General features: G+C 42.1%; 1 protein-coding gene and 1 long non-coding RNA gene across 4 annotated transcripts in view; both read left to right on the plus strand.

Annotated features, from left to right (window-relative positions):
* The window catches only part of PPARGC1A (PPARG coactivator 1 alpha), a 361,741-nt gene that overhangs the window by 163,730 nt on the left and 182,398 nt on the right, over nt 1-15,613 (plus strand). Inside the window, exon 1 of one of the 3 annotated variants that reach the window (XM_080590853.1) lies at nt 6,371-6,505. The exons of 1 other annotated variant lie outside the window; for it this stretch is intronic. The gene's annotated coding sequence lies outside the window, so the exon portion shown is untranslated. Of the gene's footprint in view, nt 1-6,370; nt 6,506-15,613 lie in introns of those variants that run through there. One more of the 3 variants, XM_080590852.1, reaches the window with a different exon arrangement.
* On the plus strand, nt 12,229-14,689 carry LOC308194697. Its single transcript, XR_013950805.1, has 2 exons — nt 12,229-13,185; nt 13,594-14,689. It is a non-coding gene; the product is annotated as an uncharacterized lncRNA (long non-coding RNA).

Consider the following 15,613-nt stretch of genomic DNA (forward strand, 5'->3'; position numbering starts at 1 on the left):
AGCAGCCCACAAGAACAAGGGATGTATTTTCTCTCATCTTCCCCTCATTCTCCAGCATCTTTTTGCTCTTGAACTGTCTTAAGAGCATCCTAGCTCAGCATCTTCTAGTGCCTGTAGTGGCTGTTCAGAATCTGTGCTCAGTGATTTGCCTGCCTACGAGCTTTGCGGCCTCCTCTCAACTTCGGTTATCTGCAATTTTATTCAGTGCAGTATCCAAAGAAAAACCATCAGCCTATCTTGCTCTGGACAGATTATAGAAAGTAATGTTAAGCAGCAGCAGCTTTCATTCCTTTCAGAAGCTTTCATTGGTCACCTGGTGCTTCTCTCTTGTCGTAGCTGTTCCAGGAATAAATACTGCAGGGACAGGGGTTGTGCAAATACCACAGGTCACATTTTCATTCTCAAATTACCTTACATGAAAGAGTAAAATGGGTAAAACATACCATTAATCAGCCAGTTATGTAGGGTGTCCTGGCTTAGGATGCAGAGTGTTGCTAAAGCCTTGCGCTGGCAATTTGATATGGATTTTAAGGTCCTTGTTTAGGACTGTTAACCTGCTCTGTGGGTATCTTCCCCATAGATCTCTGTCTCCATTCTCATTCTTTTTTAATTGAACAAGACAGCTCAGAAAAGTAAAACTGCAAGAGCTTGTACAGGTGCGGGCCATAGGAGGGAGGGAATCGAACTGTGCTATCATCTTACATGAATTTTATGTGGTTATTTTTTGCCTGGGTTTCATAAGCAAGCTGAGTTTTTAAATCTCTTTTTAAATGAGAGAATTACGTGCTCTGCTCCAAGTATACATGGACTTCTGTCGAGATGACTGAGTACTACGACTAATGTTTTTTTGACTGTGTAGACAAAGGCAGGCAAGGCCCTGGTCAGCCAAACTTATCTCTCCTGCTTTCAATATCTAGTGCTCTGAGAAAAGCTTCCTGCCTTTGGAGGAGGGAAGCACACCAGGCGTTGTCTCAGTAAATCCGAAGTAATCCTATTGAAGAAAATGTGTTAAATAATGTAAGTGAATAATAAGATGGGTGCAGCCAGAAGATGGTCTGAGCATTTTCATGCCTAGTCTTTTACGTTGATAAAGCTGAAAGGTATTGGTGCATATGAGGTTAAAATGACATCTGGGTTACCTTTGGGTTTTGCTTTTGTATTTTGCAGGATTTTTCTCACATTGCCTCTTATAATAGGGTATTGACAAAGCAGCCTGGAGTACCAGCCAGCTCCAGAAACCACTTTGGTTCTCTCATCACACAGAGAATGAGGATGCGGGACGCAGAGTTTAAGTCTCCCGACTGCCATGCATTTGCTAGGTTATATTATCATGCATGCAGCGTGTCACTGGCTGTTTTACATAATATAACTAATTGGAAATAAAACAATATTGGAATGTAGAAATTGTCACAGAGTTCATTAGACAGTTAGCAATAAAAATAAAGCCTTTTAACCTCCTGTAAAAGCGGTAGTGTTAGCTGAGCCTCCTGCTCTTCCAGCAGGGCAGAATTCCTCGGAGTAAAAGCTGTTACTCCATGAAGCTTGCAGCAAAACTTAGAGCAAGTGACAGATTTCGCTCAGCAGACTCAAGTGTACATCCAAGAACATAAAAGAGTTAAGAGATGCTGGACAGCGGCCATGTAGTACCTTGTAGGTTAAAAGAGCAATTTTAAAATCAATACTTTTGTTTAACTGGCGACCAAGGTAGTAGTTTCAGGCTAGGTGAAATATGTTAAGAGCAAAGCCTTTTCACAAGGAGCCTTTTCAGGTTATCTGTGCTGGAGTACTTGGCGATGTCGTGTTGGACATGCATGGCACCTGGGAATTGCAAATAAACTAATCATCTCGATGTGACAAAAGCGTGCATAATTATTTTGAAACCCGAGGGAGATTGAAATGGCCCTAACTTGGTGGTATCCCGTAAGTGATAGACAGGCAGCTGCAGAATTTATAATGGATCATTTTCCTAGAAGATGAGAAGGAAACTTAAAATAACCTCTTCTGCTGCAGCTCTAATACGCTTGCACTTCTAATTGCGAGGCTGGGAGCAGGATTGAGCGATGGCAAGCCCTTCAACGCCACAAGCAGCACTGACTCTGGCTGTTTCGTGGCTTGTGCCTGGCTCTTCTGTGAGGTCTGTGAGTCTTCCTTGGCCCCCGCTATTTCTTTTCTTAAGGTTATTAGAAGAAATCACAACTCCATCAGGGCACAATAGTCGAGAACTGTCATCAAACAGCCAATGACCAGCTCTAAAATAGGGTAGTAAGTCAAGGCGGACTGTTTCCCATTCTAGTTCCTGAGGAAAATCTCTTTCCTTCGCTAAGTAGTTCTCTGAATTTTTACCAGCTGGAAAAAGAATCCAGTTACACCCTGATAATGATATACAACACCAAAAAAATCAATCTATCGATCTCCTTAGTGTATACCAAATTCCAAGTGATCAATCAAAACACAGAAGATAAATCAGCTAGCTTGGTTGCAACTCATTGGCTTTAGGCAGAACTAGGTATTTTGCAGTCCCATGCTATAACAAGAGACTTTGTTTTTATTGCACAAAGCAACAAGTAGGAAAAATTATCATAACGGTTCTTGTATGAGAAGATGAGAAAGCAAGAGATGCGGCGTCTGAGGTCAGGAAGCACCGGTCAGCAAAAAGAACGTAAATTGCAAGCAGAAGAGTGTGGGCTTTGAGGAGCGTACCAGAAACAGAAATCCCTAATTGTTGGCTGGTGCTAACCGTAAAGTGAGAGGTCGCAGTTCTGCCTCTTCAGCCAAGGCAAAATTCTGCTGCCTCGTTAGGGACTGCTCTGAACAAAGCTGACTTCAGAGAAAGTCGCCGAGGTCTTCACAGCTGAGGGTCTGCCTGCAGCGTACCGTACCATGGCCCCCTTGCACCTGGGTGTTTGTTTGTTGCCTTTGCCTGTAATGCATCTGGTCCAGTGCACCACTGGAATTCATCTCAGTGTCACGGGAGCTGGAGATTTAAATGTTAGCAGTCAGGAGGAAAAAAAAACACCATTTTTTTCTTCTTTGAAGTGGCAAAGTTGTTGAGGGAGGGAGAGGGGAGTGAAGAAAGCTGGGCAGTTAGTTCCCGGAAATCTGGAACGTTTTCCTGCTTAAAGAGGATCAGAGAAATAAGAGGTGCAGTTTTCTGAAAGGACTCCCTCAAGTCCCCAAAACAGGAACTCCTCAAACCACTCCCTGCCTTCAAAATCCCAGCCCTTTTTATTCTTGTGGCATTAAAAGCGAAGTAGAGGAACATAAAAAAGGATGGTAACATGCAGAAAAAACATAAGACTGAAAAAAACAAACAAACGAACAAAAATATCTTAGCATATCTGCTTGACATACTAAAATAGTTCTGTTTTCTTGAAAATGTTTATTGGAAAATGCATTACAAAACCTTGTAACAGCTGGAATATGGTGATCTAATTGCTGTTTCAATAGCACTGTGAACATGCAAACATATTTCCTATGCAAAATGTCAAAAAGGCAGCAATCAAAGCGAGGCTTTAAGCTTCAAAACAAAGAAACAATGAGCTGATTTGTAAACATTTATTTCTAAGGTTACATTTAAAACCAAAATGGAACAGAATAGGTTTGGAGACAGCGCAACAAATCTTTGTACAAAACATGAGATCTGGGGAGAGTGGGTGTCTGCTGTCTGGGAATTGCTCGGGCTGCATCAAGATCTGGTTCCCAGCGGTGCTGGAAGTCCTTTAAGCAATGTATTCTTCGGATTCAAACAAAATCTTTGAAAAAATTGTCTCAGGGGCAGTGTTTGCTCACTTTGATGGTCTGGAAGGCCACGTTACCGCTTGAGAGCACCGCAGGAGTTCGCTGCAGTGCCAGCAGCCTGCCTGCGTGGTGATGGTGGTGGCTGGGCACAGCCCGGAGATGTAGGCAGCCAGAGCCCACGGTCCTTCTGCCCAAATATCTCCTGTGCTTCTCACGTAATGCCCTGCGAACTGCCCGAGCTGGGTGAGGAGGAAATCAGGTTACGGGGCATGTCCCTGCTCCGCACCAACCTGTGCCAGCAGCACGAAATGAAAATCCTCTTAAATATTACTTGATAAAGAAATAAATCTGTTTGAGAAGTAAATTTACTTTTCACCAAGGCTATCCATTTGTAAGATTCTTACTGTATTGTGCTTGCAAATAGCATTTATTTCTGTAGCGTAAATATGCAAGAGTTCATTTTAATAAAAAGTAAGCCCTAAAATAAGATAAACCCCATGACTAGACTTGCATTGAAGATTTAAAGTGCATTCATCTGCTGTTTTTCTATATAAATATTCATTGGTTTAGTGCTCTCAGGTGTTGGAACTTTTAATCTGCATTCAGATGGAGGTACTTTAATCAGAGAGTTCATAAAAGTCTCTAACTTTTTTCATAAAAAATAGAGTAGTAGATATAACAGAGGGCTGCAAAAGCTTAAAAAAAAGCTAAACCGCAGCTCTAGGAGAAAAAAAAAAGTAAACACCAAATGGCATTTTGTGCCATAATATCAATATTCTATTAAAAATAAATCTCTCACTGTTAGACCGAAGAGTCTCAAACAACCTGTCACTTCACTGCAGTCTTCAGAGATGACTGATAATGGGGAAAAAATCCCATAGCATCTGTTTACCATGTACTCACACAAACTGTTAGGAATGTTTTTAAATGTCAGCAGTAATGTATGCATGTATTAGCTATCACAGAGCAACAGCTCAACAAAGACAGCATCACTGCCACACTGGGGGCTTGTGCTCTAAATTAGGGAGGTCAAGTGACGGAGGTACAAGCTGGGTATTTTTCAAACCATATTGTTTGCCTTATGCAAACCAGAATAAACTGTGCAGTCAGACGCAGTGACAGTGCCAACGTATGGAGTCTGCGCACTCGGAGAACGGCAAAGCGGGATTAGGGTAAATCTTTCCATTGCAAGAAGGCTAATTGTGAAAGGCGCCGAATTTAAGGTCAGTGGGATGTGCGTGGGGGTAAGGTGGTTCAGGCTGTTGTTTGCATTAGCGAGGAATCACCTTTCGTTCGATAACCTAAGCATTCATCACGTGTGGGGTGTCGTATAGGTGTAGGTGCTGACTAAACAGTGCTTGTGTGGCAGCATTGTTAGCAGCTGCTCTATTACCTCACAATTCTGCGCTATTTAACTGCTTAGATATGGAGCAGGGTGTGTTGTCCTGGCAAAGTCATTGTGCTACAAGCCGCTTTTCACACTGAAATTCATAAATCAGTTTTTCCCCCGTTACTCCGTAATAGAAATGTCTCTCTCTCTCTGACTCTCTTTGAGTGTGCACAGGTTTTTTCTTGTTTGCCACTAAGACCGCACGTTGTTAAATGTTCGTTCAGCAGTCAAAATGTGTGAAGAGTTGTTTTTTTTCAAAATGATGAAGCAAACACATTTCTTCTGCCCTAAGCCCTATGTGGTAAGCCTGGTCCTGCCGCGAAAGTTGCGTGGAGTGCTGGGTCTTAAGGGAAGCATCAGGCAAAACAGGTTGCAGGCAGAAATTAATTCCTACCGCTGCCTCTCGCAGCCCCCCGACACGGAGCCGCTGCAGCAGACACCTGTGTTGACACAGACACAGCGCCGATTTCGGAGAGGATCCCTGCGGACATGTCGGGGGCCGGCGGCGCGGCCTGGCCACAGCCCGGGAGCTAAAATGGCGCGCGGGCCTGACCGTAGGTGTGTGAGGTGACGGGGCGGTGGGCCTCTGAATGCCACCTTTGTTGCTCCCCCAACCCATAGTGAGCATTGTGGAGCTGCCCATAAAGGTGTGTGGCCTTTAGTGAGTTAAGGGAACTCTACCAAGCAGTCTTTAGAGAGTTTTCTGTCCTGACATTTCTTTTATGGGGGTGTGGGCCATGATGGCTGATAGGCAGTTTCCATACAGAGTCATAGTGGCCTTTAAATCTGGCAGTTAAAAAATAAAAAATAAAAAGCCAAAAAAGAGCAGAGAGAGATCAAGGACATAATGTTCTTGATGAAACAGACTGAAATCCCTGAACAGCAAAGAGGGTTTTTTTCTCCTTTAATTATCTAGATCATTTGGCCAGCTGCGAGCCATGAACCCAGCTGGTCGGCTGGGGCGCGCGAGGGAGGCGCTGGTAGCGTGGCTCTTCAGCCTAAAAGCTGAACGTAAATGTTCTCCTTGTGGCAAAACGGCTCTGAGAAGAGGTATCCCGAGTACATGGGAGGGAGATATCCTTCAGGAGATGTTTGACTGCGTGGGTCGGTGTGGTCCCTGTTCCCCTCGGTGGGGAGAAGGGCTGCTGGGGGCCGGCCAGCTCCTCGGCCGGGTGGTTCAGCTGGATCCTAGCAGAGCTGCGAACCAGTTCCCTAACTTCTGAAGTGGGTAATTGCAGTTGAATTAGAGCCTCGAGAAAGTAATTATTAGAGGCATTGTGGAACATCCTGCTAACCCAGCAGTAAATTAAACCACAGACTGGGAACAACTGGCGATTGTGAGATTAGAGCTTGCTTTCGGAAATTTGTTCACTCGTGGTAAGTATATGCTTTTCTCTTTCCCAATTCTAAGACTGAACGTTGCCCCTTTGGAGCAGTAGACTAGTGTTGCTCCTGTGATCAGCAGGTGAGGGACGGTCTGCGGTTAGAAAAAGCTTCTGAAACTGGGTTAGGAAAAAATGCATTGATTTTAGAGTTGGGAAAGTCCTGCAAAATGGACAGGAGATACCCAAAGCTGAACACACAATGAAAGGCATGTTTTGAAAAACTATGGAAGTTTCCTTGCCTATCTTATTATAAAAATAAAAAAATAAAACCAACACATTATGCAGAGGTTTGAAAGCAAGGACATAAAGTTAGAATGTTGCAAGACAGAAGAACCACATTTCAGAGAAAACTGCCTTGAATGTATTACCAACGCACAAGCAAAGCTTGAAGGAGAACTGTGAAAAACTTAAGCTTAGCAGCAGGAGTAAACAGCAGTTTCTGAGGGCTAGTTTCTGACACTTTTGTTCACGTAGCTGGTTCAGAAAGCATTGACAGGCTTTTTCATTCTTTGCTGTTAAATGTTGAATACACAACCATTTCAAAGGTACACTTTTTAGGCATCAAAAAAGATACCACTGCAAAATTACAGTTATTTCCCCAAATGATGCATCTTTTTTGAATATTGTGCAAAATGTATTCTCAGGAGAAGAGAGCTTTCTTTTGACCTTTTAGGAAAATATAATTTTTGTCTGCCTTTCTTAATGCCTTAGTAACATACAAAAAGTGCTCTTATTTTTATATGAATTTTAGCTCATCCCATGCTTGGTTCTTACAGTGACACACTGGTTTTCCCCAGATGAAGATCTGATCCAGTTCAGACCCAGCTTTTCAAGGAAATTGTGCCATTTGTGAAATCACTCAGAATTTTAATTTGTAGCTGTAATTTCAGAATAGAGATGTCCACGTTTGGCAAATAAAAAGCTGCTGATAAAGCCCAAAAGGAGCACGGTGCCTCAGTGAGCAATGTAGAAAATGAGGCTCCTCCTTGCTTCTTGGGATTATAATAGCATCTATGAAACAGCAGAAGTCTGTTGGGATATCAGGGCAATTTACATGTCCTTTCAGCTTTACTGCGGGCTCTTCATGGCTGGCCAGTCCTTCATTGTGAGCCCCTTGAGTTTGGAAAGTCCCTCAGACCAAATCAGAAATAACTGCCACTAATATACACGCTCCTATATTTGGGTTTTCAGCACAGCTCTCTTCTCAGGGCATGTCTGCACAGCAGTGATAAATCGTAGACGGCCTCCTTTCCCACATCACGCTCCTCTTTCTTTCTTGCATTAATGGATTTGCAGCTGAACAGAAGTCTGGAATGTGTAAGCAGTGATAACTCTTTGTGTTACTTTAAAACATTTTCCTTGGCCTCTCGTCTGGATATTTGAGATGGTCATAACTCTAAGTCCAGAAAGAGGTGAGAAAGAGGAGCCAGGTGCTTGGAGGCAAAACATGCTTGGTGCCAGCTTTCCTAGGCAGCTACCTGGTCCTTGAGACAGCAGAGTCTGCATTCGAGGCTGCCGGAGAAGGTTGGTGCGTCCCCTGCAAATTATCCTCTGCTCGCTTATTGCTCACATAAACTGAGCACAACACCGTATACACGATTCATACACGTGCACACAGATGTGTGCGTATTTACATACCAGTTCGTGCAGCGGGAAGGATCGCTGACACAGCCTGGAACTGCAGATGTTGTCATCAGGCCAGAACTGGGGACGTGCATTCATCCCCCCACTTCAGCGACGGCAGGCGTTCATTTTGTCCTTCTGATGTTTTGTAACAGCTCCTGGTGCCTGTTTGACGTGGTTGTTGTCCCTTACCATTAGCTTCCAGGCAGTGAAGGGAATCTATAAGTGGCTCCGTTTCTTCACCTACTGCTTGCTTTATGGGGCTTCTTTGTAATTCTCCGATGTCCTCTGTCCGAGCCCCTTTCAGACAGGAATGAATTAAACATCTCAGCAGCATTCAATGGCATCCTGCTTTTATACAGGGCGAGGAGGGCTGAGGCCAAGTCACTCTGGTGATTTCAGATTTTCACTGTATTTTAGCACAGTTTCCAAAGTTAAATGAAACACTTGCTGAAAATATGGTGTGCTTTGGAAGCTGGGACTACGTTCCTGGGGTGCTGCTGAAACCAGTGTCCTGTATGAATTCCCCAAAGGCACTATGAATACCTAGTATTTTTCCCGTGGAAAGTGTAGTGCCTAGCACTGTATTTCCTAGCTCTGATAACACACAGAGAGCCTCAGTTTCATGGTTCCTGGTTGCCTGCTCCAACTAAAACTCTTGACTTTCTTATTCCTCTTTTACAAAAGGAAATACTTCAGAAGCATCTTGGATTTTGTATGCTGTTTGGGTGGTTCCAAGAGGAACATGTAAATGACCTCTAATATTTGGCTTAGGCTTTGCTCAGAATGATGCAATTTCACAAGAGTTGGCTGTAAGTGGGATTTCTAGACATAAATTTTTAAAGGGAAACGAAAGCTAGTTCAGCAATGAGGCATTCACAGAGGGACCTAAGAAGAGTAACGATGAAAATAGTTGCGGTCCTCTAGAACTAGGCTTGGTAAGAGGTCTTCTCTAAATACACGAGACATCCTCTTCTTGAAAAGAAATGTCTCGGGGTTAGTTATCTGTGTTTTACTCTTAGCCTAGCAACTGGCAAGTTGTGTAGCATTAGCTACATTAGCCGATTTCCATCTCCATACCACTACCTCCCGATGAGAAGATGTTACATACCTCTCCCTCAGGACTCCTGTAACAGTACATCATAGGGATGATGCAAAATTCTGGTCTCAGTTAAGATGATGTAAATCCACAGTACTTTGCCTGACCTCTTGGGAGTTTGTCTGGATTTTAGTATTCAGTTTGTTGATACAATTCCAGTTTTGCTTAGAGACGCCTATAAGAAGCAGTCTGTTTTGTCTTAGACCTTGCTTTCTTCCCCTTCCCTTTTATTTGAAATGTAGGGCATGAACTTGGGTTCAGTGGGAGCGCCATACCCAATCTATCAACATTTTTATCTATTGCCTTGTAACATATGGTGCTGATTCTTACTAAAAGGTGATTTACAATTTGTAAATGTCTAAATTAATTCTACATTGTTTAGAAATCGATACTTATTTGAATTGATTATATTTCTATGCCCTTAATTTCTTTTTTTAAGAAAAGGGCTGACACTGGCACTTGTAGATGAAGATGAAATTTCTCCACCAAAAATCCTGGAAAGCTGTTCCTCTGATTGTCCGTGTTTAAGGACAGCACCATTCTAAAATGCTCATGTTTCCTCATTATTAAAATAACACATTGCAGTTTTGAGCTTGCTGGTGGTGATTTGACTGATGCAATGCTAATGACTCCAATGGATATACTTCTGATTTGCATTGAAATTGCAGAAAAGCAGGACTGGTCCCCAGATGGAGGAAAATTAAAAGTCCAGAGCTCAGTTCTTGCCTGCTTTGCATAATGTATGGTCGCTTGCAGGATGGGTGCAAAACTCATGATTCAAGAGAGTGGGCAGTCAGATCTGTGTGGCAAAGCGAGGTGGTGGCTGGGTGAGGAGCAGCTACTTGGGTTTCATTCCCAGCCTTGCCTGTGGCATCCTCAGGGACTCTGGGTCCTTTCATTTCCATTATGCAAAATAGGGTGGCTAATACGACATGCTTAAAGTGTTGTTGAAAAGATTCATTATTTCTAAATAAACTGAAGCTAAATGCGACTATTAACAACTATAATTTGGAAAATGTTTGTTTTAGAGCTCTGTGAATGTGGAGTTGGTAGATTTGCACTGAACAGCTATTTTGAGATCGGGAAGGTCGTCCCTGTTAAGATAACAAGCATTGTCATGAAGGAGGAGTAAAGAAATTTGGTGTCATCAAGTACAAAGGGAAATCTAATGATTCAGTAAAACCATAGTGAGGATTTCTTACTTTCAGGGTACAATCACAAAGAATTTACTTAAAATAATTGCGGGAAGTAAGAAGATTGTCGTAAATTCCTCAGTTCTTTTGTGTTTACAGTAAACCTGAGTTTGTGATATGATCAAGAAGCCTATTTACTGCTGATAATGATGTGTAAGTAAAACATAAAAAGATGTATTTTTTTCCTTTCAAATGTGAAACATTCCAACTTCGATGCGATTCTCACAAAGTGGACAGCTGGCCTAGTATCACCTGTTGATTAGTGATTTACTTGGCAGTAAGGTGTATTTATTTTCTGTACTGAGTATTTGCATCACTGTTCTCATATTTTCCTCATCCTGTGCACATTTAAGTCACTGAAGAGTAACACCAAGTGCATTGCTTCTGCTTCTTTCTCTCTCATGTGAGAGTCGTTCCTTCTCTAGGGGAGGTCTGCGCCTCTCGGGTGCTGTTGCAGCTGCAGTTTTCGCTGCAGGAAGTGCAGGGCATGCCTTCGGTTGGAAGTAGCACAGGTAATCATCGGTGAGAGCAGTGGACCTGACAGGCCCTCCACACCAAGGAAGGATGCTGTCAGTTCTGTAGCTACGTCCAATTGTCACGTGCAAGGGTCTGCTGGATCCCAGGCGCTCCTAAGCTTTGCAGTTAGTTGAGTGGGAACTTTCAAGATCCCAACAAGTGGGTTTGATGCTCGGGGGCTATCCTGCTACCCCCAGGTGCGCTTTTCACAGCTCTGTACTCGCTTCACTTCACCCTCCCATGTCCTGTGGCCGGTCTGCTTTCCATTCCTTTTGAGAGTACAGAGGTAATGTCTTCTGGTTAGGAGGAGCCTTTCTTTCCCCTCAGCCTGATTCTCTGATCTTCTCTAAGTTTCCAATTTTCATTTGCCTTGGATAAGAGAAATCCCAAGCACTAGCCCTGCCAGCTGGTGTCTGTATGGAGAATCATTAGGAGGCAGCGGAGCTGCTTGTTGCACCACATAAACAGCCCAGGATTCCAGATCTCTCTCCTGTTGTCTGCAGCAAGCAGAAACGTTCTGCTGCAAAATGGGGGTTCTACTTGACAGAGCAGGCTCTGATGCGACGTGATAAAATACATGTTCTGTGCCGGGTAGCAGGCATTTCACATCCAGATAAGGCCATGTTTGCAATATGTCACAAACACACATAACAGAAATACTAGAGATGTATTGATTTACCTTTTCTCAGAGATGTGAATACCAGGTGTGTGACTGGTTCTTGAAAATCCTGCTCTCAGTTTGGTGGATTGTGTGTATTATACTTATATGAAACAGCTGAAATGAGAGAAGGACACTTAAATTTTTCATCTTCTCTAAATTGGTAATATTCGGAGAGTCTTGTATCAGTACCTTCACTTTATAATGCCTTATCTGAAACCTTTGTTAGAGAGGGAGAATTGCATGAGTGCAAAAATAAGAGTACTTCTTTATAAATACTTGATTCTAGGACTTTTCAAAGCTTTTTTTTTTTCTTTTTTTTTCCCCCCAAAGTTCTAGGATAAGCAGTTTTGTTCCCTTTATTCCACCCATATCTTTACTTTTCAGGATTTCTGTTGTTGCCTTGGATTACTGAGTATCTTGAAAGAGACTTATATTGTGATATTTCCAAGAAAAATGGAAGTAGAAAACGTAAGAAAAATCACAGGAAAACAAATTCTCATGTGATTTTCCATAATTTTGTATGGATTCAAAGGGTTTAGTTTGTTCAGAAGGTATTTGCATTCCTTGGTGATTGATGATCAAGATAAAGCTCATTTCTCTTCTCTTCTCTTCTCTTCTCTTCTCTTCTCTTCTCTTCTCTTCTCTTCTCTTCTCTTCTCTTCTCTTCTCTTCTCTTCTCTTCTCTTCTCTTCTCTTCTCTTCTCTTCTCTTCTCTTCTCTTCTCTTCTCTTCTCTTCTCTTCTCTTCTCTTCTCTTCTCTTCTCTTCTCTTCTCTTCTCTTCTCTTCTCTTCTCTTCTCTTCTCTTCTCTTCTCTTCTCTTCTCTTCTCTTCTCTTCTCTTCTCTTCTCTCGTCATTTACTTTTCTTAATACGGTTGTTTCTCCTCCAACTTCCGAAAGCACTCTGTTTTTTAAGGATGTAAGTAATTCTACATCTGAAATGTTTGTCTGAAATAACAGACGGTGGAGTACAAAAACAGAAAAATAACCTTGTTAAAATTCTGGAGGCACATTACTGTCTGTTCCTTCATCATTGAATCTACAGAACTGCTCAGAAATTTACCCAGTCTGGTGCAATAACCTTGGTATGTTATCGCACTTGTAAGATGCAGTTGTCTATACGTTACGTTCAGTGCCATAGATAATATAATCAAGTTTTATTAGTAATGAAAATATGAGATGTTTTAGTGTTGAACCAAGGGATGTGATGAACTTCTCAGTTTCTGTAAACATTTAGTTACGGATTTTTTTTTCCTCTATGAACAGCAATACCCGGTGCCCAAAGACATAGGAAGGGCTTGTTCACAAATACTCCTACAGGAATAAATCTACCATCTTTCCTGAAGAAAGTAGTATCTAATGATCCTGTTATTAAACTAAAACCAACCTGAACGATTTTATGACAAAGTTAAAACCATATTAAATTAAGATATATACTGGGTGCATCTATTTATATTAAAGCAGCATGCAGTGAAATCCTTCGTAAATGAATACTTGATAAAGGAATACCTTGACAGTAGAAGGTTATCCTCCTGAGAGGTCATCGCTGCTGCCACACCAAAAACATCTAGCAAGAGCAAGGTAAGGATGAGTTTCTTGTTTGTTATTTTTACTCCAAAATAGGCATGTTCTAAGTTAGGAGCCATTATTCCTAATGTTATTAAACAGAGATGAAGTAAAATACCAGTAGCGCATGTTGGTTTGTTGTTGGGTTGTGGACCTAGATGGCTGGAGGAGAGTGATATTTGAGTTGTCTCGGCTTGAAATTAAAAAGCAGCAGAGATGTGAGCACAACCGAAGAACCTTCAGCTTTTCAACACTTCAGCATAGTTGTAATGCTTATAAAAAAGCTTTTTATAAGCATTACAGCTATGAAACCACCACTTCTCCTGTTTTCTGTGTGATCCACAATGTCCCTTTGCACCCTGAACCTTGTGTGTTGGTACAAGATTTTCACCTGTTCAGTGCTAACTCCTCTGTCTCTTACAGGCCTTTTATACCAGCGTAGCCCTTGCATAAGGGAAGCTGCATACCTACAAGGGAAATTAAGCTCTCTCTTCTGCGCCATTAACTTCTCACTAAATGCATGTATGCCACGTGGAGGCTGATTTCTTCAGGGCGCTGACGTTATTGGGGTCCCCGGTGGCTAACCACAGCTAACCAGCAGCAACCCCGCTCCCATGACGTGAACAGTTAAGACTCATTAATCTCTTTTCAGCGGTTTCTAGTCCTTCAAAAAACAGCACTGGTGCAAGAGTAAAAAAAAAAAAAGATCTCAAAGACAGTAAAAAAAAAGAGATGTGTCAAAAGCAGGCTCTGTGAAGTATGAGGACCCTTAGCCTGAGTCGGATTGCAGCTAGACAGGAGTCAAAGCAGTTTGGCAACGCGTGGCTGCGTCTCGGAGCAGGAACGTGCAGAGATGCTCCTGTCAGATTTGTTGGCCGATGTATGGCTAGGCATGTCTCTCCACGATGATACTTGGAGAATGAGATAGTAATGCCAATTGTCTGGATATGAAATGACAATATTTGACATCACTTCTGCTAATACTGACTGCCAGAAAGGGACATCAGGGAATGATCTCTCTATCTATCTAGAGCTAGAATCGAAATCCTAATATTGATCATCCTTGCTCCATTTGTCATTTCTGTTAGCTGCCCTTACAGTTTACTTCTCTCTCATGCTTGATTTCATGGGTTGCTATCTGATCTTAGGTTTTAAGTTTAGCATTGTACCGTGGTTTCATGATCACAGAGACCCCCTTACTATGCTGGAAGCACCCACAGGCACCAGGCTACGGAGTCTTGAAGAAATGCAGCTAACATCTCCTGTGTAATTTTGTCTGCTGATCATCATTTTCCCATTCTTTTTTAATTTTTTAATTTAGAAAAAAGTAAAGTAATGCCTTTTTTGTAGTAAAATAATGTCTTTTTCGACCCACAATTTGCAATTGTGTGGGATATTCCAGTAGTCTGACTCATAACAATACATGTAGAGCCAAAATGTGATACTGAGCAAGCATTCATGAGGATCTGATTTGTCAGGAGTCGCTTTTCTTGTTCAGGAGTGACATATGGGACTTGCACACATCTCTGCACACTTACGTTTATTCATAACTGTGTAATCTGAGTTTAAGTACTAGAGGAATTTAAAAAGAAACATTGCACAGAAAACTCAGGACGTGAGGCCTCCACATTTTGTTGTGATTTCATAAAACTGTGTGAATTTTGAGAAAACACGGAAAAAAACAAGGCTTTGTGTTTTTAATATTGCTTCCTATCAAAATAGGCCACAAAGTTTTGCCATAAACAGTACATTTTTCAAATGCACTTTTACTGGAAAGCTGGGAAAAATAAGGAAATGAGGAAATGTTTTTGTGGAGATTAATATTTTTGTTAGATCAACTGATTTAGCTGGAAAAACAGAAAAGCTCTCTCTTGTATAAAATAGAGTCAGCACACATGAAGTGTGTCTGAGTTTATTTTAGGAAAAAACAGTTGCTTTGGGAAAAATGCACAATTTGTACAAAAGAGGATACAGGTGATAGAGAAGTGGTAAGGCCATTTGCCCAGCTGGAAATAGGAACATAGAGCTGAACACCGAATCCAGCACACTGCTACTTCTAGAACTGTCTTCATCTAGTATCTTCCATAAGTCCATGTTGAAACCAGTTACTTTTCTCACCTGTGTTATTCTTACCAGAAGTCCTTACTCGAGTGCCATATTGGTACACAAACTGCGTCAAACTCTTCAAGTGCCGATGGCAGAATGTGCTTCTCATTCCAGTCCTCATCCTAGCAATCCTCTTCTGCATCCGTCAAGGTCTGTATCCATCTCAGGAGCTGGTAGCCAGAGTCGAGCTTAGCATTGCAGAGGACGTCTCACCACATCCATGCATGAGCCTTCTTGCCCTTCCCTTTGATCAGCATCATGCCTTACAGTTATTCTCTTAAACCCGTCTTCTCTGCTTTAACTAAGGATTTCCTATGCAGATGATAAATCCTTTGCC

This window comes from Anser brachyrhynchus (genome assembly GCF_964034855.1).
Source record: "Anser brachyrhynchus genome assembly, chromosome: 4".
Taxonomy (NCBI): domain Eukaryota; kingdom Metazoa; phylum Chordata; class Aves; order Anseriformes; family Anatidae; genus Anser; species Anser brachyrhynchus.